A 24,990-nucleotide genomic window follows, 5' to 3' on the forward strand; every position below is an offset into this window, starting at 1 on the left:
GCTATAAAAACACTAAATTGTCCTCAAGAAACTGCATGGGAAAGTGCCGTTGTAACTGTAGAATCTCCAGCAGAGAAGAAGGCTTTGACCACTCCTGTAGACCTAGTAGAGGTAACAGAGAGTACTCCCACCCATGAACCCCCAAGAGACAGTGGCATAGAGGTAGCTGGGAAAGTGGAACCCGATGTGGAAGTGACAAGCAAGGTGAACGAAGAAGGAGCTGTGGAAAGTGTGAATGTGACAGAAAAAGATGAAAAGGAAAGTGGAGAGAAGGTAGAGGATGTGAAAGTAAATGGGCATAGCGGGGAGGCTGAGGCAGAGAACTCTTATAAAGAGGAGAAGGAGAAAATGGAGAAAGTAAATGGGAGTGAGGAGGATAAGGTCAAAGTCACAATGATAGATGGTGAGGCATCAGGTGAGCCAGCAGTAAATGCAAACTCCAACAACAACAATAACGGACAATTATTATTTCACCATGAACCAATGTTCAAAGTGCTTGATGACTACAAAACGGAAGAAAGAGATGTAATACTTCAGTCCACAGAACCAGCTGCTGCCGAAAGCGATTTTAAGGAGGGCATATTCGGGGATGAAGAACTAAAATGGATGCCAACCGACGTTCTAGATATGGCGCAGAGGGAGGACGCTTTTGTGCCAATGGGTGCCAAATGTATGGAGGCCACAGACGACAGTCTAGATAAACATGTCTTCACAGAGGCGACTCAAAGTACATTTTCTTTTGAAACGGAACCAAAGATTAGCACCTCTAGCTTCCTGGAGGACATTTTTGCTGGGCTCGATAACAGTTCCATCCTCCTGTCTGATTTCAAGTCTGACATCTTCAGTGAGTCTGTCAGTGAGAGGCCCTTGGTGTCATCGCTGGACGACCTTTTGGATTTCGGAATGGAATCAAGAGGGAACACAGATAAACCCAAAGACGGGTGGAAAGGGGATGAACAGCTTGACAGCTTTGCCATGAAGGATGTCTGTGCACAGGGGATAAGCAACATGCTGTGGAAAGATGATTATGACTCGCTGTCAGTGGAGGAACAAATCAAGAGGAACAGATATTATGACGATGACGACAGTGACAACTCCTAAATTTGATAACATTTCATCCATCTTTTCTATCACTTAATTAGTCAATGCTGTCCTCATACAATCCCTCGTTTCATTTCTGTCTGTGGAAAGATGAATCAAGTTAATATCACAACTTCCCTATAACTATTTTTGTACTGTGTTTTAGCAATGATATCGATGCTCTTTATTACAATATCTAGATTTGATCTTGCTGTTTAAAAGCACCTGGTGTGCAGTTTTTAAAAAGTATAAAGGGATTTTTTTGTTCCATGTTTTTCTGTATACATTGCTTCTGATATTTTAAAACCATCCAAACAGAACATGTTCATATTTTGCAAGACATTCATTATACTTTCTTGCTACAGTATAATGGTTTTCGATTTGCTTGGTTTGTTGTAAAGAATGCCTATGAGGTTTAATCTTCTGAGTCTGATTAAAGATGATTTACTTTTCCTATTCTATTGTTTCTACATTAGTAATGTAGTTATTAATAAAGACTTTACATGTTTCTGGTACATTACTTTTTAATCAGTGGGGGAAGAGATACTAAGGTAAACATTGTGTGTAGAGGTGTAGTTTGGTCTACGGTCTGTATGGTTGGCCAGCTGAGATCTCTTAAGTTAGAGCCATATTTATTTCCATTGAGGGAGCCAGAGGGTTGTAGGAGGAATACAGATTTTAACATGTACAGTGCCTTCAGAAAGAATTCATACCCCCTTGATTTATTCCACATTTTGTTGTATTACAGCCTGAATTCAATATATATATACATTTTTCTCACTCATCTACACACACTACCCCATAATGACAAAGTGAAAACGTGTTTTTAGACATTTTTGCTAATTTAGTGAAAATGAAATACAGAAATATCTCATTTACATAAGTATTCATACACCTGAGTCAATAAATGTTAGAATCACCTTTGGCAGCGATTACAACTGTGAGTATTTTTGGGTAAGTCTCTAAGAGCTTTGTACACCTGGATTGTACAATATTTTCCCCATTATTCTTTTTATAATTCTTCAAGCTCTATCAAGTTGATTGCTGATCATTGCTAGACCAGCCTTTTTCAAGTCTCGTCATAGATGTTCAAGATGATTTAAGTCAAAACTGTAACTAGGCCGCTCAGGTGTAACGGCAGTCTAAGTCGTCCTCCTCCTCAGACGAGGAGATGCGAGAAGGATCTGAGGACCAATGTGCAGCGTGGTAATTTTCCATGATTTAATTAACACAAAACAAGACACTATACAAAATGACAAAACAAACTAACCGTCACAGTCCTAGCTGGTGCAGACAAAACACAAAGACAGGACACAACCACCCACAATCCCCAACACAAGCCACCTATATATGATTCTCAATCAGGGACAACGATTGACAGCTGTCTCTGATTGAGAACCATATTAGGCTGAACACAGAAACAGACGAACTAGACACACAACATAGAATTCCCACCCAGCTCACGTCCTGACCAACACTAAACAAGCAAAACACATAAGAACTCTGGTCAGGACGTTACAGTACCCCCCTCCTGAGGTGCGGACTCCGAACGCACCCCTAAAACTCAAGAGGAGGGCCTGGGTGGGCATCTGTCCGCGGTGGCGGCTCCGGCGCAGGACGAGGACACCACTCCACCACTGTCTTTGTCCCCCTACCTTAGCGTCCTTTGAGTGGCGACCCTCGCCCACGACCTCGGCCTAAGAATCCTCCCCAAGGCCCCCACATGATTTAGGAGGTAGCTCAGGACAGAGAGGTAGCTCAGGACAGAGAGGTAGCTCAGGACAGAGAGGTAGCTCAGGACAGAGAGGTAGCTCAGGACAGAGGGGCAACTCCGGACTGAATGGCAGCTCCGGACTGAATGGCAGATCCGGACTGAACGGCAGATCCGGACTGAACGGCAGATCCGGACTGAGCGGCAGCTCCGGACTGAGCGGCAGCTCATGACTGTAGGGCCGCTCATGACTGTAGGGCAGCTCATGACTGTAGGGCAGCTCATGACTGTAGGGCAGCTCATGACTGTAGGGCAGCTCATGACTGTAGGGCAGCTCATGACTGTAGGGCAGCTCATGACTGGAAGGCAGCTCATGACTGGAAGGCAGCTCATGACTGGAAAGCAGCTCATGACTGGAAAGCAGCTCATGACTGGAGGGCAGCTCATGACTGGAGGGCAGCTCATGACTGGAGGGCAGCTCATGACTGTAGGGCAGCTCATGACTGTAGGGCAGCTCATGACTGTAGGGCAGCTCATGACTGGAGGGCAGCTCATGACTGGAGGGCAGCTCATGACCGGAGGGCAGCTCATGACTGGAGGGCAGCTCTGGCAGCTCCTGACTGGCTGGCGGCTCTGGCGGCTCCTGACTGGCTGGCGGCTCTGGCGGCTCCTGACTGGCTGGCGGCTCTGGCGGCTCCTGACTGGCTGGCGGCTCTGGCGGCTCCTGACTGACGGACGGCTCTAGCGGCTCCTGACTGACGGACGGCTCTAGCGGCTCCTGACTGACGGACGGCTCTAGCGGCTCGGGACAGACGGACGGCTCTAGCGGCTCGGGACAGACGGGCGGCTCTAGCGGCTCGTGGCAGACGGACGGCTCTAGCGGCTCGGGACAGACGGGCGGCTCTGAAGGCTCGTGGCAGACGGATGGCTCAGATGGCGCTGGGCAGACGGATGGCTCAGATGGCGCTGGGCAGACGGATGGCTCAGATGGCGCTGGGCAGACGGATGGCTCAGATGGCGCTGGGCAGACGGATGGCTCAGATGGCGCTGGGCAGACGGATGGCTCAGATGGCGCTGGGCAGACAGATGGCTCAGATGGCGCTGGGCAGACGGATGGCTCAGATGGCGCTGGGCAGACGGATGGCTCAGATGGCGCTGGGCAGACGGATGGCTCAGATGGCGCTGGGCAGACGGATGGCTCAGATGGCGCTGGGCAGACGAGCAGTGCAGGCAGCTCAGACGGCGCTGGGCAGACGAGCAGTGCAGGCGGCGTTGGGCAGACGGCCGACTCTGACCTGCTGAGGCGCACAGTAGGCCTGGTGCGTGGTGCCGGAACTGGTGGTACCGGGCTGAGGGCACGCACCTCAGGGCGAGTGCGGGGAGAAGGAACAGTGCGTACAGGGCTCTGGAGACGCACAGGAGGCTTGATGCGTGATGCCGGAACTGGAGGCACTGGGCTGGAGACACGCACCACAGGGAGAGTGCGTGGAGGAACAGGGCTCTGGAGACGCACTAGAAGCCTGGTGCGTGGTGTACTGGGCTGGGGCGGGAAGGTGGCGCCGGATATACCGGACCGTGCAGGCGTACTGGCTCCCTTGAGCACCGAGCCTGCCCAACCTTACCTGGTTGAATGCTCCCCGTAGCCCGTCCAGTGCGGGGAGGTGGAATAACCCGCACTGGGCTGTGTTGGCGAACCGGGGACACCATACGTAAGGCTGGTGCCATGTACACCGGCCCGAGGAGACGTACTGGAGGCCAGATATGTTGAGCCGGCTTCATGGCACTTGGCTCAATGCTCAATCTAGCCCGCCCAGTGCGGGGAGGTGGAATAACCCGCACCGGGCTATGCACACGTACAGGAGACACCGTGCGCTCTTCCGCATAACACGGTGTCTGCCCGTACTCCCGCTCTCCACGGTAAGCATGGGAAGTGGGCGCAGGTTTCCTACCTACCTTCGCCACACTACCCTTTATCCCCCCACCCCAAGAAATTTTTGGGGTTTCTTCACGGGCTTCCAGCCACGCTTCCGTGCTGCCTCCTCATACCACCGCTCCTGGGCTTTAGCTGCCTCCATCTCTTCCCGAGAGCGGCGATATTCTCCAATGTGAGCCCAGTGTCCTTTACCCTCCAGAATTTCCTCCCATGTCCAGGATTCCTGTGTAGTGGGCCGCTGCTGCTCGTACTCACGCTGCTTGGTCCGAGTTTGGTGGGTGGTTCTGTAACGGCAGTCTAAGTCGTCCTCCTCCTCAGACGAGGAGAGGCGAGAAGGATCTGAGGACCAATGTGCAGCGTGGTAATTTTCCATGATTTAATTAACACAAAACAAGACACTATACAAAATGACAAAACAAACTAACCGTCACAGTCCTAGCTGGTGCAGACAAAACACAAAGACAGGACACAACCACCCACAATCCCCAACACAAAACAAGCCACCTATATATGATTCTCAATCAGGGACAACGATTGACAGCTGTCTCTGATTGAGAACCATATTAGGCTGAACACAGAAACAGACGAACTAGACACACAACATAGAATTCCCACCCAGCTCACGTCCTGACCAACACTAAACAAGCAAAACACATAAGAACTCTGGTCAGGACGTTACATCAGGAACATTCAATGACATCTTGGTTAGCAACTCCAGTGTAGATCTGGACTTGGGTTTTTAGGTTATTGTCCTGCTGAAAGGTGAATTTGTCTCCCAGTGTCTGTTGGAAAGCAGATTGAACCAGTTTTTTCTCTAAGATTTTGCCTGAGCTTATAGCTGTATTCTGTTTCTTTTTATCCTAAAAAGCTCTTTAGTCCTTGCATATGACAAGCATACCCATTACATGATGCAGCCACCTGCATGCTTGCATGCTTGAACATATGGAGAGTGGTACTATCCAAACAGAACATGTTCATATGTGTTGTGTTGGATTTGTCCCAAACATAGCACTTTGTATTCAGGACAAAAACATAATTTCTTTGCCACGTTTTTTCAGTATTACTTAAGTGCCTTGTTGCAAACAGGATGCATGTTTTGGAATATTTTATTCTGTACAGGCTTCCTTCTTTTCACTGTGTCATTTAGGTTAGTATTGTGGAGTAACTACAATGTTGTTGATCCATCCTCAGTTTTCTCATATCACAACCATTAAACTCTGTCACTGTTTTAAAATCACCATTGGTCTCGTGGTGAAATCCCTGAGCATTTTCCTTCCTCTCTGGCAACTGAGTTAGGAAGGATGCCTGTATCTTTGTAATGACTGGGTGTAATGACTTGATACTAGAGGTCGACCGATTAATTGGCATGGCCGATTAATTGGGGCCATTTTTAAGTTTTCATAACAATCGGTAATCGGCATTTTTGGATGCCGATTATGGCCGATTACATTGCACTCCACGAGGTGACTACGTGGCAGGCTGACCACCTGTTATGCGAGTGCAGCAAGGAGCCATGGTAAGTTGCTAGCTAGCATTAAACTTATCTTTTAAAAAACAATGAATCTTAACATAATCACTAGTTAACTACATATGGTTGATGATATTACTAGTTTAACTAGCTTGTCTTGCGTTGCATATAATCAATGCGGTGCCTGTTAATTTATCATCGAATCACAGCCTACTTCGCCAAACGGGTGATGATTTAACAAGCGCATCCGCGAGAAAAGCACTGTTGTTGCACCAATGTACCTATCCATAAACATCAATGCCTTTCTTAAAATCAATACACAAGTATATATTTTTAAACCTGCATATTTAGTTAAGAAATTAATGTTAGCAGGCAATATTAACTAGGGAAATTGTGTCACTTCTCTTGCGTTCTGTGCAAGCAGAGTCAGTGTCACGATCGTCTTGATAAGAGAGAGAGGACCAAGGCGCAGCGCGTGAAAAATACATCTTCTTTTAATGAAGGAAAAAACAAACACTTACAAAAATGAACAAAACAAACGATCGTGAAGCTAAACCGAACTAAGTGCACACATGCAACATAGAACATAGACAATTACCCACAAACACATGATGCCCATGACTGCCTTAAATATGGCTCCCAATCAGAGACAAATGAAAGACATCTGTCTCTGATTGAGAACCACTCAGGCAACCATAGACATACCTAGAAACATTCACTGAACACAAACCCATACACTAAACCCAACACCCCCTTTACCATATAACCACCCAAGACGAGACAAAACACAAACATTCCCCATGTCACACCCTGACCTAACTAAAATAAATAATGAAAACAAAGATAACTAAGGCCAGGGTGTGACAGTCAGGGTATATGCAGCAGTTTGGGCCGCCTGGCTTGTTGCGAACTGTTGCGCCTGGCTTGTTGTGTGAAGACCATTTCTTCCTAACAAAGACCGTAATTAATTTGCCAGAATTTTACATAATTATGACATAACATTGAAGGTTGTGCAATGTAACAGCAATATTTAGACTTAGGGATGCCACCCATTTGAGAAAATATGGAACAGTTCCATATTTCACTGAAAGAATAAATGTTTTGTTTTCGAAATTACAGTTTCCGGATTTTACCATATTAATGACCTAAAGCTTGAATTTCTGTGTGTTTATTATATTATAATTAAGTATATGATTTGATAGAGCAGTCTGACTGAGCGGTGGTAGGCAGCAGCAGGCTCGTAAGCATTCATTCAAACAGCACTTTCCTGCGTTTGCCAGCAGCTCTTCGCAATGCTTGAAGCACAGCGCTGTTTATGACTTCAAGCCTATCAACTCCCGAGATTAGGCTGGCAATACTATAGTGCCTATTAGAACATCCAATGGTCAAAGGTCTATGAAATACAAAGGGTATAGAGAGAAATAGTCCTATAATTCCTATAATAACTACAACCTAAAACTTATTAACTGGGAATATTGAAGACTCATGTTAAGAGGAACCACCAGCTTTCATATGTTCTCATGTTCTGAGCAAGGAACTTAAACGATAGCTTTTTTACATGGCATATATTGCACTTTTACTTTCTTCCCCACCACTGTGTTTTTGCATTATTTAAACCAAACTGAACATGTTTTATTATTTATTTGAGACTAAATTGATTTAATTTATGTATTATATTAAGATAAAATAAAAGTGCTAATTCAGTATTGTTGTAATTGTCATTATTACAAATATATATAAAAATCAGCCGATTAATCGGTATCGGTATCGGCGTTGAAAAATCATAATCGGTCGACCTCTACTTGATACACCACCCAAAGCCTGACTAATAACTTCACCATACAGAAAGGGATATTCAGCGTCTGTTTACACATCTACCAAATCGGTGCCCTTCTTTGCGAAGCATTTAAAAACCTCCCTGCTCTTTGTGGTTGAATATGTGCTTGAAATTCACAACTTGATTGAGGGACCTTCAATATAATTGTATGTGTGGGGGTACAGAGATGAGTTAGTCATTCAAAAATCATGTTACCAACTATTATTGAACACGGAATGAGTCCATCCAACGTATTATGCAATTTGTTATTCACATTTTAACTTCTGAAAGGCTTTTCATAACACAGCGGTTGAATACTTGACTAACATTTCAGCTTTACATTTTTTATTCATTTCAAAACATTTCTACAAACAAAATTCCACTTTGACATTATGGGGTATCAATTTTAAATTCAGGCTGTAACACAACAAAATGTGGAAGAAGTTAAGGGGAGTGAATACTTTTTCCGAAGGCACTGCAGGGCTCTGTCACCCTTACTAGCAGTTTTTTCTATCCCGATTTAGTAAGACTTTTATATTTAGCAAAGCAAAATGGCCACACTGTGAAGTCGAGTCATTAGTTCATTTAGCCTAAAACTGTCTAATTCCAATTGTCTGTTATGAGGAGCATCATATCCATGCAAACTCTACAAAAAATATACATTAGCCTACCTCAAACTTCTCAGCTTTTGCAGTGCAATTCCTTGAAACCATCGGTCATGCATTGCAAATGTGTTTAGCAGCAATGTCAGTCAACCTTGCTAAAGAAAGTGGAATCATCACTTCCAGACGGATTCATTGGCTACTATTCATTTCGCAAATGATCCTGATTGGACAGCTCTCTTGTCAGCTGCAGTACCGCATACAGTCCCTATCAAGTCTCCCCCACTGCTTTCTCGCGGTGAGATCAGATGCGGAGCCCAGCGCAGGACTGACACAGTTTCAGCACCACTTGTCTTGGTGGGATGTAGACAACGAGACTGGTAGGTACAAATTCTTTGTAAACTGAATCCTATTGCTGCTATTTGTGTTTGTCCAGTGGCGACAGCCCGCAACAGCTTACTGAACACTTGGTACAAGCTTTCGTCGTCATTCAGCCTTTTTATTTCGTGCATGCGACTACTTTGTGGTTAGATTATAATCGTTGTATAGTGACAGTGCAAACCATTCGGTCGCTGCTTCTTTGTGTTTAGAAATGCACCGTCCGTTGTTTGCTGTTGTCCTATTGGCTTTGCCCTCTGATGGACCGTCCGGGACTCCAAAGGAATGTTCTGTATTGAAGAGTGCGTCTCACATTAGCAGTGATGCTTGGATGTTTTGTGGTCCAGGATTGTCGGCAGATTTGATGTAGTTTACGGCTTTGATGCAAAGCGAACCAAATAACTATGAGTTGAAAACCTTGTATTGCTCCTGCGTGAAGTGAATTGCGCGAGGCTAGCCTACATGTTTATCTCATTATCTCATTTTGAACTTCATGTAATATTGTTGTTTGTTGATAGAGGCTATCATACTGAGCACATGCCTCAAGAACAAGTTCACTAGCACTTACTGTATGTCATCCACATACTACAGGGCGTTCAGCATAGGGACATACATTACAATACAACTACTGTTTTAAATACCACACATAGGCTACGCTGACAGTATATTTTACTCAGAATCTCCCTCATCAAGTGAGAACCTATAAGCCCTGGGAGACAAGGATTCATCATATTCAATGCATAAACACATTAATTATGAATGGTTTCTTAATATCAACTTTGCATAGGCTACAGTATATTCACTTTTTACTTATTGATTTTCATTTTACGTTTTGGTGATAGCATCTATGTTTTGACAAAATATCATTGCTATACTTGAAAAATCCTTATTTAATTATATCAGAGGGAAGGAGAGGACGAACAGTGTTTATAGAGGCATCTGTTTGCGGTAGCTAGGTTCAACGCACTTGTTCTACCACAATGACCTTGCACATACAAAGCCAATAACTGCATGTGGACAACAAATGTTACATCGCCAAAAGTAGGTCGTTGATCTTTTTACTGTGCAGGACTAGAGTATCACCACTGTTTACCATTTAGGTGTAGTATACACACGCATGACAAAGTAAATGAAAGCAAGACTGAACCTCCTCCGTTTTTAGAACTGTTGATTGTAGCAAATAGAGCATAGTGACCATTTAAGCTGCAGCGTCTTGTCATTCTGTGAACAGTGTGTCTAAACCTCGGGAAATCTATTGACAGAGACTTATTCTAACAGAGCCTTTGTGGGGCGAAACGCCATAGATCTCAAAGGCTTTTTCACTGTGCGACTGATCCTCTTTTAGAATTACACTGCTGTTTGAAGTTGCTACATCAATACTTTTCACACTTGCTTGTCAGACAGTAATGCTGTAGCAGGAAGCGTAGTCCATCTTGTGTAAGCGCAGCCTCTCTCTGTCTCTCGACCTTACAGTGCCTGGTCGTTAATTCCCCCGGTCCTGCCAAAATTCCCTCATTTAAGCCTGCATTCTGGCATCCTACCAGTAACTGATATTTTACGGGTGAAAAAAAATGTCCCATTTAATTTCAAACATCCTCAGTGCCCCATTTATCTAATTTGACAAGAAAGGCAGCAGTTGAATCTCAATTGAACAATGACATATCAAAATAGGTATCTTAGACAGATGGAAGCTTTAAATGAGAACAATGAAGGTTGTGGAAGAGAAGAGAGAGGAGGGGTATTTATATGTACAAGGGATGGAGATGCTGAATTGGTTTGATCCATCTAAACACTGTCATATTGACTGATCTCAATAATATCATACGTATCACAATTGCCTATTCTTCTCTACTGCATTGAAAGATTACGATTCCTTCAATAGCAATCATGGGCTATAATCAAAGCGAAAGCGCCATATTTCATCTGGCTGTACCCTACAGCGTCTATGTTCACCTTTGCATTATGTTAGATATAGATCAGTAGTAAGTCAACACAGGAAGTAGCCGTGTGCTGTCAGCAGGCCGTGCATCGGTCAAGTGTAATAGTAACCCCGTAATAGCCTTGGATGCACATTCCCTTACGTTAACAGCGGTGGTCGACTGGGAAGCAACGATTTGCCTTAGGAAACATCCTGTGCATTTTTTAGACGCACTGACTCCCATCAAATGTATTGCAATATTGAACGTGTAACGATCCAGGTCATATCGCAACCCCTCTTATCTATAAATAGCTACTTATCTTTTACCGTAAGCCATGTCCCATTGACACTGGTGAGGAGAAGCACCAGTGTACCCTATGTATTAACCTCACTAGGGTACGTGGGGCTAGCGTCCCACCTGGCCAACCTCCAGTGAAATTGCAGAGCGCCAAATTCATAAACAGAAATACTCATTATAAAAATTCATAGAACATACAAGTGTTATACATTGGTTTAAAGATTAACTTCTTGTTAATCCAACCACGGTGTCAGATTTCAAAAAGGCTTTACGGCGAAAGCATACCATGTGATTATCTGAGAACAGCGCCCAGCAGACAAATCATTACAAACAGTTACCAGCCAAGTAGAGGAGTTACACAAGTCAGAAATAGCGATAAAAATGTATCACTTACCTTTGATGATCTTCATATGGTTGCACTCACAAGACTCCCATTTACTCAATAAATGTTCGTTTTGTTCGATAAAGTCCCTGTTTATTTCCAAAAACCTCAAACGCAGTCACAACAGGCAGACAAAAAATCCAAATAGTATCCGTAAAGTTCGTAGAAACTTATCACACAATGTTTATAATCAATCCTCAGGTTGTTTTTAGCCTAAATAATCGATAATATTTCAACCGGACAATAACGTCGTCAATATAAAAGGTAAACCAGAAAGGCGCGCTCTCGGTCGTGCGCATGAAAAACCTCTGGGACACTGTAGGGTCCACTCATTCAGAGTGGTCTTACTCTCTCATTTTTCAGAATACAAGCCTGAAACAATTTCTAAAGACGGTTGACATCCAGTGGAAGCCATAGGAAGTGCAATTTGAGTCCTAAGTCAATGGATACTGTAATGGCATTCAATAGAAAACTACAAACATAAAAAAATCCCACTTCCTGGATGGATTTTTCTCAGGTTTTTGTCTGCCAAATCAGTTCTGTTATACTCACAGACATTATTTTAACAGTTTTGGAAACTTTAGAGTGTTTTCTATCCAAATCTACAAATTATATGCATTTCCTATCTTCTGGGCCTGAGTAGCAGGCAGTTTACTTTGGGCACGCTTTTCATCTGGAAGTGAAAATAGTGCCCCCTACCCTAGTGAATGAACTCTCTGAGGGGCATTTGATTGCGTGTTTATGGCCCTTCTCTCCACTTGCTACTTGCTTAAGATTAATTTTATGCGTTGTTCCATTTGTGTAGGGAACATGTAGGTCTACATCTAGGATGTATTTGACTTGAGAAATTGATCCTTTGAAATATACACTTCAGAATAATGCAGTATACTGCCACAGTTGTAATGGAATCAAATATTGAATGCTCTTTTACCCACAGGGATCATAAAATAGCCAAGAGCTACATATTCTTAATTACATGTGTGTGCTGTGGTGGAATGTTATTTATAAGAATCTACACGGTTAATAGTTAATTCAGGAGATAAACACTATGTGACAGTGGTGGATGGCATCGATAAGAGAGCAATAGAAATGTGAATCGCAAAATATCATATTACGCTGTTCCCAGGTCATGTGCACTTCAGAGTTTGTTGTTTTTCTTATCAAAGCAATTTAAAAGGAAAATCTGTGTTGTTGCATGTTATTACGGTAAACTTTTTTTTTTTTTTTTTAATTCTCAGGGGAATATTTATCTCTTTCAAGTCTAGCCGGCCTGAGCTTGTCAAATGCCAATGTTGTTTTGTCCAAACAGAATCAGCTTGAAACAGTTGCCGTTTTATTAACACCTGTGTGCGTGTTGGGTCAGTATTTGAGGTTGTTTTAGTTAAAGGCCTTTTAAAAGCCTGCTATATGGCAGGTTGGTTTAGTAATGGGCCTAGCAGGAGCATAAACTCCCTGTAAAGTGTCCTTGGCTGTTTACAATAAATACAGTTTACCCCTTACATTTTAATTAATATGACTTAGAGTGTCATTTATTTTACTTTTCTTAGAAAAAAGGGTTCCACGAGGCTTCTTCGTCTGTCCCCATAGGAGAACCCTTTTTTGGTTCCAAGTAGAACCCTTTTTGGTTCCAGGTTGAACCCTATTGGGTTCCATGTAGAACCCTTTCCCAATAGGGTTCTACATGGTTCTAGATAGCACCTTTTTTTCTAAGACTGTACCTGTAGTCTGTTGGCTATATATTCTTTTTGTGACCACATTTATGTGGGACTATATTCTGCCTAAAGCAATGGTTCACTTGTTTTACCAAAGGACTCTATGTGTTGCTGCTGGTAATGTCATTTGTGTTTGTTATACCATGCATAAAATGCACAAGTCTTGTGTAGTGTAGTCTTAATATGAAGCACAGTACAGCTATAATACAATTCCTCCCATTTCCGTTCGTGATTTTCATTCTCCAAGCGTCTCCGATGTTTTCATGCTGATGTGATTTGACCTGTGCTGTCCTCCTCTATACACATTTCATCCGTCTCACTCAATGCTCGGCCGTGATCATCTTTGTCATTGCCGTCCAGAGTTTATTGGATCACTAGATAATCCCTTTAGCTATGACAGTCACACATGGCTCCCGTCCTGCTTGTGCTTTCCAAGGCCCAAATGTGACAGCAGCACCCAGTCAGTCAACCACAGTGACACCATTTTAGTGTTTTATTTGATTTGACACGTTCATAAAATAGGCTAGCTAGACACATTTTACATTTGTTGACGTTTAGCAGACGCTCTTATTCAGAGCGACTTACAGTAGTGAGGGCATACATTTTCGTACTGGTCCCCCGTGGGATTCAAACCCACAATTCTGGCATTGCAAGCGCCATGCTCTACCAACTGAGCCACACAGGACCGCAACGCCATGTTGTATACCAGAGTGCATTCAATGCCAGTGATTAGGAAGGTACAGAGTCAAATTGATTGTGTTGTACTGTATGTGAATGGTCGTTGTATCAGTGATTAAGCTAAGCCAGCCTATAGACACAAGCATTGTTTACCATATTCTTTTTACAAGAATGGCAAATGGCCCTGAATGGCAAACACAGCGTTGTTATCCTCCGTAAGCATTGTAATGGCAGACGTCCACATTCATTTTCTGTGAAACAATTGAATAGCGTGTGATGTGATGTGAACGTGTCGGAGCGGAGCCAAGCGGCTGTCACGCCAAAACCACAAACACATCCGAGGCTGATGAGGTGAGCTACCGCCATCTGAACAATTGGTAGCAATGCGATGTCTAATGAACGCAGCTACATAAAATCAGTCCATTAGCTTTCCCAATATAATCCAACGGCTGATTATGTGGGGATCTAAACTGTAAACGTGCAGTTGCAGTCTTCTTTTAAGTGCTTTAGACAGTGTGCGAGGACCTTTAGGACAACGGTTCCCCTTTAACACATCCTTGGAGCTCGTAGAGCTGGTATCACGGTGTTCGGCAGCCAATCTAGGACAAGAGATGAAGAGGAGGCAAGCGCACCACGATTCCACCACATCAGCAGCATCAACAGCCGTAGCACACTTTGTTTTCTGCAGCCTTGCCTCCACCCAGCTGGGACTGAACACCGACTCTGGTCCGTGCGGTGCGGTGCGGTGTTGGTGTGTGGATCTACAGTACATGAGCAGCCTACTGAGCATAGGCCACCGCACCATTGTTAGCTGTGGGAAGGGAAGAGCTCCAAGCTCTGAGAGTGTCTCATGGGTCTCGGGTATAATTGGGTTCTGCTGAAGGGCCTTTGCTGGTTTGCCAACTTGGCCACTGGAGGCGGACGGCTCCCCTGGTCAAGTGGATGATTGGATTTGCGCTGCAGTAGTCATACAAGAGAGGGGCTTCAGGGGAACGAGTGGTCCCCTCGCTGCCTCCTTGTGTTGAACTTTGGCAAGTTCCCTTTTTCCAACAATAGTAGTTGTTGAATCTGCTCCTATATTTCCATTATGTGGAAGCTGATATGTCCCACCCACACCACATACATTATGTCTCTGGTCCTGTGCCATTTAGAAAGGGAGGGTCAGGCTCAGCGCGCCATTAGAACCATTTAAGCTCATTGTTTTTTTAAATCCTCCTAGAGCACAGCACGGCTCCGAAATCATGATGGGCCTGGGTTAGAGGTCGAGAGACTGAGAGAAAGGGAGGATGAGGAAGAGGAGGCGTGGTCCATACATGTTACTGTACGTATCTGAAGCCATGTACAGACCGCTATAGCCCCCAGATGCCACATTGAAGGATTATGGCTTGTTGGAAGGACGTGCTACATTTAGATGTGATTGGGTAGCCTTGTTCACGTTGTCAATTCTAGTCTGTTTCCACGCTGTGAGTCTGTGAACAAAACAATATTACAGCTCAGTGGACTACAATGTTCCATTTGAATACTCATTTGTTCACTCCAATAGGCTATGTACTACACAGGAGGTTGGTGGCACCTTAATTGGGGAGGATGGGCAAGTGGCAATGGCTGGAGCGGAATAGGTGGAAAGGTATCAACAACATCAAACACATGGTTTCTATGTGTTTGATGCCATTCCATTCGCTCCGTTCCAGCCATTATTATGAGCCGTCCTCCCCTCAGCAGCCTCCACTGATGCATTATTCTGATTGTTTATACAGTATATAGGATGGAGTAGACCTAGAGGTATTTTTTATTGCAAACAGTAGTTAGATACAGCCCACGCATGTTTCAGTTTCCGTTATCCTCTGAGATCTGCATGTCAATTTGACATTTGCCTTCCGCTCAGAATTATGTCTCTCAAATTGATTTTGAAGGGAGGCAGGTTTAATATGGAACTGTCTGATCCCTGTCTTATCCCCGATGGTCACATGACCTACTAGTACTATGGGATTTAAACACTCTATGAATCAGAGGTGCTCTTTAAAGGCTTTGACTGACTGAAATGAACCAAACAATTGAAGATCACTTTTGAAAAAACACACATTGAACACACATCGCTCCACTAGACAGGTGTTTTCTATGAAAAAGAAAATGAGAGGTATTTGTATTTATTAGGGATCCCCATTAGTTCCTGCCAAGGCAGCAGCTACTCTTCCTGGAGTTTATTATGGATCCTCATTAGTTCCTGCCAAGGCAGCAGCTACTCTTCCTGGAGTTTATTATGGATCCTCATTAGTTCCTGCCAAGGCAGCAGCTACTCTTCCTGGAGTTTATTATGGATCCCCATTAGTTCCAGAAGCTACTCTTCCTGGGGTCCAAACACATTAAGGCAGTTACATCACACATAAAACAAAAGACAAAACAGTACATCATATAACATTATTACATCATTACATATCTACAAAATGTATAATACCACCATACAACTTTATTTCAAGGTACGTGTGTGTAGAGTGCTTGCGCTTGTGTGCGTATGCATGTGTCTGTAATGTAAAGCAAAGTAATGCACTGCTTTTCCCAGAGAATATTAAGGGAGGGAGTCAGACTCCCCAGCTACAATTTTGACCCAAAAATGTCTTCTTTTGGTACCACTCTGTCCTGTAGATATAATTACAGCATGGTACTGGCTTGCCTCATTTTGCCTGTTTTCCAAGTAGTTCATTTTACCAAGGATTTAAATTCCCCAACGTATTTTTTGGGGACAGTGAAGCTAAAATGTGTACAGTGGTTCCTCCTTTAAAATGTTTGTCATACTGCAGCACACCTTGTGGGCTGCTGCAGCATTCTGTGGCACGTTATTTATTTGTCAGCCATTTTTTCTGTTAATGCGAGTTAGTGCTAGTTTGACCACAAGAGGGCATCTTTGAGAAGCATTTGATAGTCTTCCATATTGGCATTACCAGAGAATTTAAAACCTTTTTTGTAATAACATAGTATATGGGATTGATTTGAAGACATTTGGCTTAATTAATTTGATTCATATTATGGTGTTTCTATTACGAGAAAAATGAAAAATGAAACCCTCTGGGTTTCCGTTAGGATGGAATGGGCAATATGGCGCTGTACAACGTGACGGTCGGGAGTAGGCTACACCATAAAAGGATTGGAGGATTCTAAATTAATATCTAAGGGGCATAACATTTCCACACCCTAATTGTAGTGTAACCAAACTTTCAGTTGAGCGTACTTGCTCTTTGCCTTCACTACTTCTCTACCGGAAGTTGATGCTGTTGCTATGCAACCGCTTGCTAGCTAGTTAGCATAACAAATTACTAGTTAGACATTTTTTGACTTTGGGTGTTTTCTTAAATTCAATCTGAAGTGCCTGCGCTCATAAATTCAGAGCATTGTCAGATTGTCAGTCTGTAAATTCAGACCGTTTTACTCTCGGAGCGCACACTGGACATTCGGGCCGAGGAGTAGGGTTGATTTGAGCGTTCTGGCCTTACAATGGCAGTCAAGCACACAAGCTAACGTTGGCTAGCTTGCTAGCTACTTCCAGACACAAATGAGACCACTCTGACCATTTTACTCACCCTAGCAGAGCTGATTAGGCAGTTTTTGTGTTAACCAGAGCGTTGGTGACTGTAACTGTGCTGCTGGAAACAATTTAATTATGCTTTTTTGCCGACGTTTACTGACACCGGCCATATTCAACTGCTATTGAGCGCTCGTAAATTCATTATTCTGCGCTCTGGTACACTCAGACGAGAGCGCTCTGAAATCGGAGTAGATAGCCAGAGTGAATTTACGAAAGCACCCGAATGTCCATTGAGAATGCACAATGACTATACCATTTAGCTAAGTTAAGAATGACAGGAATAATCAAGTCAATAAACGTTGGGTAGTTAGATAGCCTACAGTTCATATACTGGTAGGTTTGACGTTAGGTAGATAGCTGACATACCAGTATATACTGCTGTAACGATATGCTATGTGGTTTGTAAGGACAGCGTAGCTATCAAATTGTCAGCCAACATAATGTGTAAGGTAACTTATTTGAAAAGTCATTACTTTATTACATTGAGTAGCAAGCTACCGCAAGGACGTGCTCTATCGACTCTGCGGCTTGAGCATGCTTTTGGTGCACAGTCGATAGCACGCTGGACTTCGGGCAAGAAAGTTGAGGGTTCGAAATCTGCTCCCTGCTTGTTTCATTTGAAGTCGTGCCCAATTATCAGTTTATTACTCCCATCTTGTTCCTCGCCCTCTTCCACACGTCATTCTCCACCAGAGTGGCTCGCTTGTGGGCGTGCTGGCAGGATATGGCAGCACTTTGGTTGTGCATCAAGAATTCTGCATAGCAAGTTTGTATGAAGGTCTGGTTATTCACAGGCAAATTGTTTTATGCTATGGAGGTACATTTGTGGCTTTTTGTCGAGAGCAAAACTTTTTTATTTTCAAGTAAAAATAATTGTTCTGAAAGCAAAAACTGTCACGTTCCTGACCTGTTTTCTGTTATTTTGTATGTGTTAGTCGGTCAGGGCGTGAGTTTGGGTGGGCAGTCTATGTTATGTGTTTCGTGTTGGTTAATGGGTGACCTGATATGGTTCTCAATTAGAGGCAGGTGGTTTTCATTTCCTCTGATTGAGAGCCATATTAAGGTAGGTGTTTTCACATTGTTTGTGGTGGGTGGTTGTCTCCTGTGTCTGTGTACCTTGCGCCACACGGGACTGTTTCGGTTTGTTTGTTCGTTCGTTCGGTTTATGTAGTCTGTTCCTGTTTCATGCGTTCTTCGTGTCATGTAAGTTCTTATGTTCAGGTTCGTCTACGTCGTTTGTTATTTTTGTTAGTTATTCAAGTATAGTTCGTTTTTGTCTTGTTCAATAAATATCATGTCATATCACGAAGCTGCATTTTGGTTCAATCCCTGCTCCTCCTCTTCGGATGAAGAGGAAGAGGAACGCCGTTACAAAAACGAGGTTTCAAAGTAAAACAATTTTTTTGCAATCAAATATTTTGTAATAGAGCGCAAAACTTTATGCATTTATTCACATAAAATATTTTGAGAAAAAAAATGTATATGAAAACAAAACTAATTTCGCTATCAACCACCGTCCATTTTGGCCATTTTTTGAATGTCAGTTTGGCTACAACCAATACTGTTCAGCCTTTCTTTCCAACACAAAGGAAGTCATCGCGGACACCTACGAAGGACTGTGTGATGATGGCATCTCAGGTAAGCAGCACTGGGCATTCTTCCATCCAACTTCTACATAGCTAGTAGTTAGCTCCTACGATTCAGTGTCGGTTCATAACATTCACTATATTACATACATACATACCGTAGAATGATAAATCATGCAATTATTATTCTCAAGCTAACCAAAACATTTAGCTATGAACGCCTGTTCTCACCATTTTCAGTTGAATTCATCTAACTTTCTTTCATGGCAACTCATAAGCAGGCCATGTCCTATTTGTTTCATAGTCAATAAATATTCATATTTTATGACAGTGTAACGGTTAGCTTTTTTTACAGAAGGATGAAAGAACACAATATGTCTGTCAGGGAATGCTATTCTGATATGTCAGATGAAGGGTTAGACCAGAAAGTCAGGGCCATTAAGGCAAGGATGCCCCATGCAGGCTTTAGAATGGTCAAAGGAAGTCTCCAAGCAATGGGCCATCGTGTACAATGGCGAAGAGTTAGGGAGTCTTTGCAGCGTGTAGATGGTGCAGGTATCATTGCAAGAATGATCCAGCTTCGTTGCATTGCTCAGCAAAAATACTCTGTTCCTGCTCCCCTGTCTCTCGTCCACATTGATACAAATCATAAATTGATAAGGTACTAAGATGAATAATGTCTCCATCAAATCTAATAAGTTATTTAAACTTTTTTGTTCTTAGTTATTCGTAGACAAATTTTCAATGATGAAATTGAAGTTGTTCTTCATCAACTGGTAATACATAAATAATGAAGCAGGTTAATAGGTTAAACATTTCACTTTTAATTCTAATGCTTTTTTCAGGGTATAACATTGTCATCTTTGGCGGAATATATCGATTTTCAAGGAAGGTAAGTATATTATTTTGTATGCGTATTGCATATTTCCCATCACCCAATGAACAACCACAATATCAGTCTGATGTTAAGCTTTCTATGCTGTATTGACGTATCCTGAAAATGACATCTGCTGCTTTAGATTGAACAGTCATATCTCAGTTATTGTTTACAAAAAATAAGCTATTTTCTTTACTTTCAGAGTGCGAGCTGATCAAGGGTAAAAAATGTAGATATTGACAGATGTATGTTCACTGTCCGAGGAACAGGCCGTGGAAGCTTTATTGCTGGCAAAAGTGTCCATAACCAGAGGTAATTAAACTGTTATGTTCTTTTTCTCTCTTCCTCTCTGCCTGTCTTGTACATGGAACCTGTCTCACATGCTTTAATTTAAAAAAAACTTAAGATGTCAGCTGCTAATTTTCAGATTTACACCACATAAACAGTAAGCCATTTTCACTGGACTATCAAGCCCCTGTTGCTGCCAAGTCATGATTTCCCTGGGGGTTAGCCTTGTAATAACCAAGTGGTGAGACACACAGCCCTCTATATTTAAATGTTTCAGGTACACTCAGATAGGTGTCTGCATCACGTACAGTCAGTAACCACTCACAGAGGCACACACAACTTGCATTTCTATAACCTCGGCCCCACCTCAGTGTTCACTATTCATGGAGGAAGACCACGGGACCACAGAGATTAGGTCCCCCCCCCCCCCCCCCCCCACAAAACTTTTTCTTTCTTTCTGTTATAGTGGAGCGCTTATGGAGAGATGTTTGGAGTGCTGTGGCATGTCAGTACTACAACTTGCTGCACAGTTTAGAGCAAGAAGGATACCTTGACCTGTCAAATTCTATCGACCTCTTCTGTGTGGGATATGTGTTCCTACCTCGTCTGCGGGCAGATCTGCAGCATTTCACAGAGAGTTGGAATGATCTCCCTTTAAGTACACAGGTGAACCTGACACCTCACCATCTGTTGCCTTAGCACTACACAACTTATTCAAATGATCAAGTCATCATCAAGCGTCAAGTGGTGTTTATGTATTAATTTGTGATCTGGTAATGTAAAAGTCTAATAATGACATTATCTTCTATTGTTTGTACGCATGTGTCTGTTTTTCAGCATAAGGTACTCTGTAGCCACTTAGTGTGGTCACCAGGTGAGACTACACACACACAGATTCCTGTTGAACACAGTCTCTTTAACTACCCTATTTTCTCAATAACAGTCTCTCTCCTTCACTTCATCCCTTTCCCCCTTCTCCCTAACCCCTTCTCCCTAAATCCTCTAGGTTATATCAGCTGTGTTGGTGAACCCCTCCAGCATCTGAACTGGCTGACACAGAGGGCACAGCATGATCATAGGTGAGAGGTCACTTGGTCCAGTCAACAGGAAGTATTATTAAAGAGATGATTTACATTGAAATACAGATAGAGATGTAGTTGTCCCAGAGTTAATGATCCAAGGTCAGTTTTGCATTTCACCTCCTGATGATTATGATGACTGACCGTGTTAGAATGAAAAAAAGCAGCTTAATCATGCTCTCTCTCTCTATCCACCTGTCTCTCGTCTGCAGGTATGTTTTGATGTGAGAGAGGAAGCCAGTCCCGTCATCGCCACCTCACCCACTCTTAAGATAACCTTCGACCCGACCGGGAGCCCAAGGCTGGTTAGGAGACAACGCGATTATTATTACACTATTAGAATTACACTATGTAATTGTGATGAACTGAGAGAATATTAGGGGAGCACTGTACATCATTCATCTTTTGCTGTCTTCCCTGCTCCTCTGTTTTACCTCTTTCCTTTTATGTCTTCTATACCTCTCTCCCCACCTCCTCTTTCCTCTTCTTTTTTTTTATAATGCACACCATATGTGCATTAAAGAACAGATTGAACTTGAATTTATAATATAATATTACAATTATAATATTTATAATGCTGTCACGTTCCTGACCTGTTTTCTGTTATTTTTGTATGTGTTTAGTTGGTCAGGGCGTGAGTTGGGGTGGGCATTCTATGTTTTGTGTTTCTATGTTTAGGTCATTTGTAATTAGCCTTATATGGTTCTCAATCAGGGACAGGTGTTTGACGTTTCCTCTGATTGAGAACCATATAAAGGTAGGCTGTTCACACTGTTTGTTTGTGGGTGAATGTCTTCTGTGTCTGTGTATGTTGCACCACACGGGACTGTTTCGGTTTGTTCGATCGTTTGTTTGTAGTCTGTTCCTGTTCGTGAGTTCTTCGTGTATTTATGTAAGTTCCATGTTCAGGTCTGTCTACGTCGTTTTGTTATTTTGTAGGTTGTTGAAGTGTTTTCGGTTTTCGTCTTTACTTTAATAAACTTCGTTATGTCAAATCATCACGCTGCGCTTTGGTCCAATCCCTACTCCTCCTCTTCTTCCGAAGAGGAGGAGGACAGCCGTTTACAGAACCACCCACCAACCATGGATCAAGCAGCGTGAGAGGAACCAACAGCAGCGGCCAAAGAACCAGGACTCGTGGACTTGGGAGGAAATATTGGACGGAAAGGGACCCTGGGCTCAACCAGGAGAATATCGCCGCCCCAAAGCTGAGCTGGAGGCAGCGAAAGCAGAGAGGCGGCGTTTCGAGGAGCTAGCTCGGAAGCAGGAGAAGGATCTGGGCTACACTACGTGGGAGGAGATCGACAGGTGGGCGATCGACCCAGGGCGAGTGCCGGAGCCCGCCTGGGATTCTCTGGCGCAGTGCGAGGAGGGATACCGGCGAATGGAGGCAGCACGACGACGCGGTAGGAAGCCTGTGAGTAAACCCCCAAAAATTTCTTGGGGGGGGGCTAAAAGGGAGAGTGGCGAAGTCAGGTAGGAGACCTGCGCCTACTCCCTGTACTTACCGTGGAGAGCGAGAGTACGGGCAGACACCGTGTTACGCAGTAGAGCGCATGGTGTCTCCTGTACGTGTGCATAGCCCGGTGCGGGTTATTCCACCTCCCCGCACTGGCAGGGCTAGATTGAGTATTGAGCCGGATGTCATGAAGCCGGCCCTACATATCTGGCCACCAGTACGTCTCCTCGGGCCGGCTTACATGGCACCAGCCTTACGCATGGTGTCCCCGGTTCGCCTACATAGCCCGGTGCGGGTTATTCCACCTCCCCGCACTGGTCGGGCGACGGGGAGCATACAACCAGGTAAGGTTGGGCAGGCTCAGTGCTCAAGGGAGCCAGTACGCCTGCACGGTCCGGTATTTCCGGCGCCACCTCCCCGCTCCAGGCCAGTACCACCAGTGCCTCCAGTCCCGGCACCACGCATCAAGCCTCCTGTGCGTCTCCAGAGCCCTGTACGCACTGTTCCATCTCCCCGTACTCGCCCTGATGTGCGTGCCCTCAGCCCGGTACCACCAGTGCCGGTACCACGCACCAGGCCTATAGTACGCCTTGAGAGTCCAGTGTGCCCTGTTGTTGTTCCCCGCACTAGCCTGAAGGTGCGTGTCCTTAGCCCGGTACCTCCAGTTCCGGCACCACGCACCAGGCCTACAGTGCGTCTCAGCCGGCCAGAGTCTGCCGTCTGCCCAGCGGCGCCTGAACTGCCCGTCTGCCCAGCGGCGCCTGAACTGCCCGTCTGCCCAGCGGCGCCTGAACTGCCCGTCTGCCCAACGGCGCCTGAACTGCCCGTCTGCCCAACGCCGTCTGAACTGTCCGTCTGCCAAGCGTCGCATGAACTGCCCGTCGGTACTGAGCCTTCAAAGCCGCCCGTCTGCCATGAGCCTGCAAAGCCGCCCGCCTGCCATGAGCCTACAGAGCCGTCCGCCAGACAGGAGCCGCTAGAGCCTTCCGCCAGACAGGAGCCGCTAGAGCCTTCCGCCAGACAGGAGCAGCCAAAGCCTTCCGCCAGACAGGATCAGCCAGAGCCTTCCGCCAGACAGGATCAGCCAGAGCCTTCCGCCAGACAGGATCAGCCAGAGCCTTCCGCCAGACAGGATCAGCCAGAGCCTTCCGCCAGACATGACCAGCCAGAGCCGTCAGCGAGCCATGACCAGCCAGAGCCGTCATCCAGCCATGACCAGCCAGAGCCGTCATCCAGCCATGACCAGCCAGAGCCGTCATCCAGCCATGACCAGCCAGAGCCGTCATCCAGCCATGACCAGCCAGAGCCGTCATCCAGCAATGACCAGCCAGAGCCGTCATCCAGCAATGACCAGCCAGAGCCGTCATCCAGCCATGACCAGCCAGAGCCGTCATCCAGCCAGGATCCGCCAGAGCCGTCATCCAGCCAGGATCCGCCAGAGCCGTCATCCAGCCAGGATCCGCCAGAGCCGTCATCCAGCCAGGATCCGCCAGAGCCAGCCAGCCAGGATCCGCCAGAGCCAGCCAGCCAGGATCCGCCAGAGCCAGCCAGCCAGGATCCGCCATCCAGTCCGGTGCTGCCGTCCCTCAGTCCGAAGCTGCCGTCCCTCAGTCCGAAGCTGCCGTCCCTCAGTCCGGAGCTGCCGTCCCTCAGTCCGGAGCTGCCGTCCCTCAGTCCGGAGCTGCCGTCCCTCAGTCCGGAGCTGCCCCTTATCCCGGTGCTGCTCCTTATCCCGGTGATGCCCCTTAATTTAGGTGGGGTTATTTGGAGGGTGGTCATTGAGAGGGGGTTAAAAAAGCGGGGATTTATTATGGTGGGATGGGGACCACGCCCAGAGCCTGAGCCGCCACCGTGGACAGATGCCCACCCAGACCCTCCCCTAGACTTTTGGTGGTGCGTCCGGAGTTCGCACCTTGAGGGGGGGGGGTTCTGTCACGTTCCTGACCTGTTTTCTGTTATTTTTGTATGTGTTTAGTTGGTCAGGGCGTGAGTTGGGGTGGGCATTCTATGTTTTGTGTTTCTATGTTTAGGTCATTTGTAATTAGCCTTATATGGTTCTCAATCAGGGACAGGTGTTTGACGTTTCCTCTGATTGAGAACCATATAAAGGTAGGCTGTTCACACTGTTTGTTTGTGGGTGAATGT

At 44.9% G+C, this 24,990-nt stretch overlaps 1 protein-coding gene across 2 annotated transcripts in view; it reads left to right on the plus strand.

Moving 5' to 3' along the window:
- Nucleotides 1–8,887: 8,887 nt before the first annotated feature.
- Nucleotides 8,888–24,990, plus strand: part of LOC120051318 (beta-1,3-galactosyltransferase 1-like) — a 126,851-nt gene continuing 110,748 nt past the window's right edge. The window contains exon 1 of one of the 2 annotated variants that reach the window (XM_038998134.1): nucleotides 8,888–8,990. The gene's annotated coding sequence lies outside the window, so the exon portion shown is untranslated. The remainder of the gene's footprint in view (nucleotides 8,991–24,990) is intronic. The other variant, XM_038998135.1, reaches the window with a different exon arrangement.

This window comes from Salvelinus namaycush, chromosome 7 (assembly GCF_016432855.1).
Source record: "Salvelinus namaycush isolate Seneca chromosome 7, SaNama_1.0, whole genome shotgun sequence".
Taxonomy (NCBI): domain Eukaryota; kingdom Metazoa; phylum Chordata; class Actinopteri; order Salmoniformes; family Salmonidae; genus Salvelinus; species Salvelinus namaycush.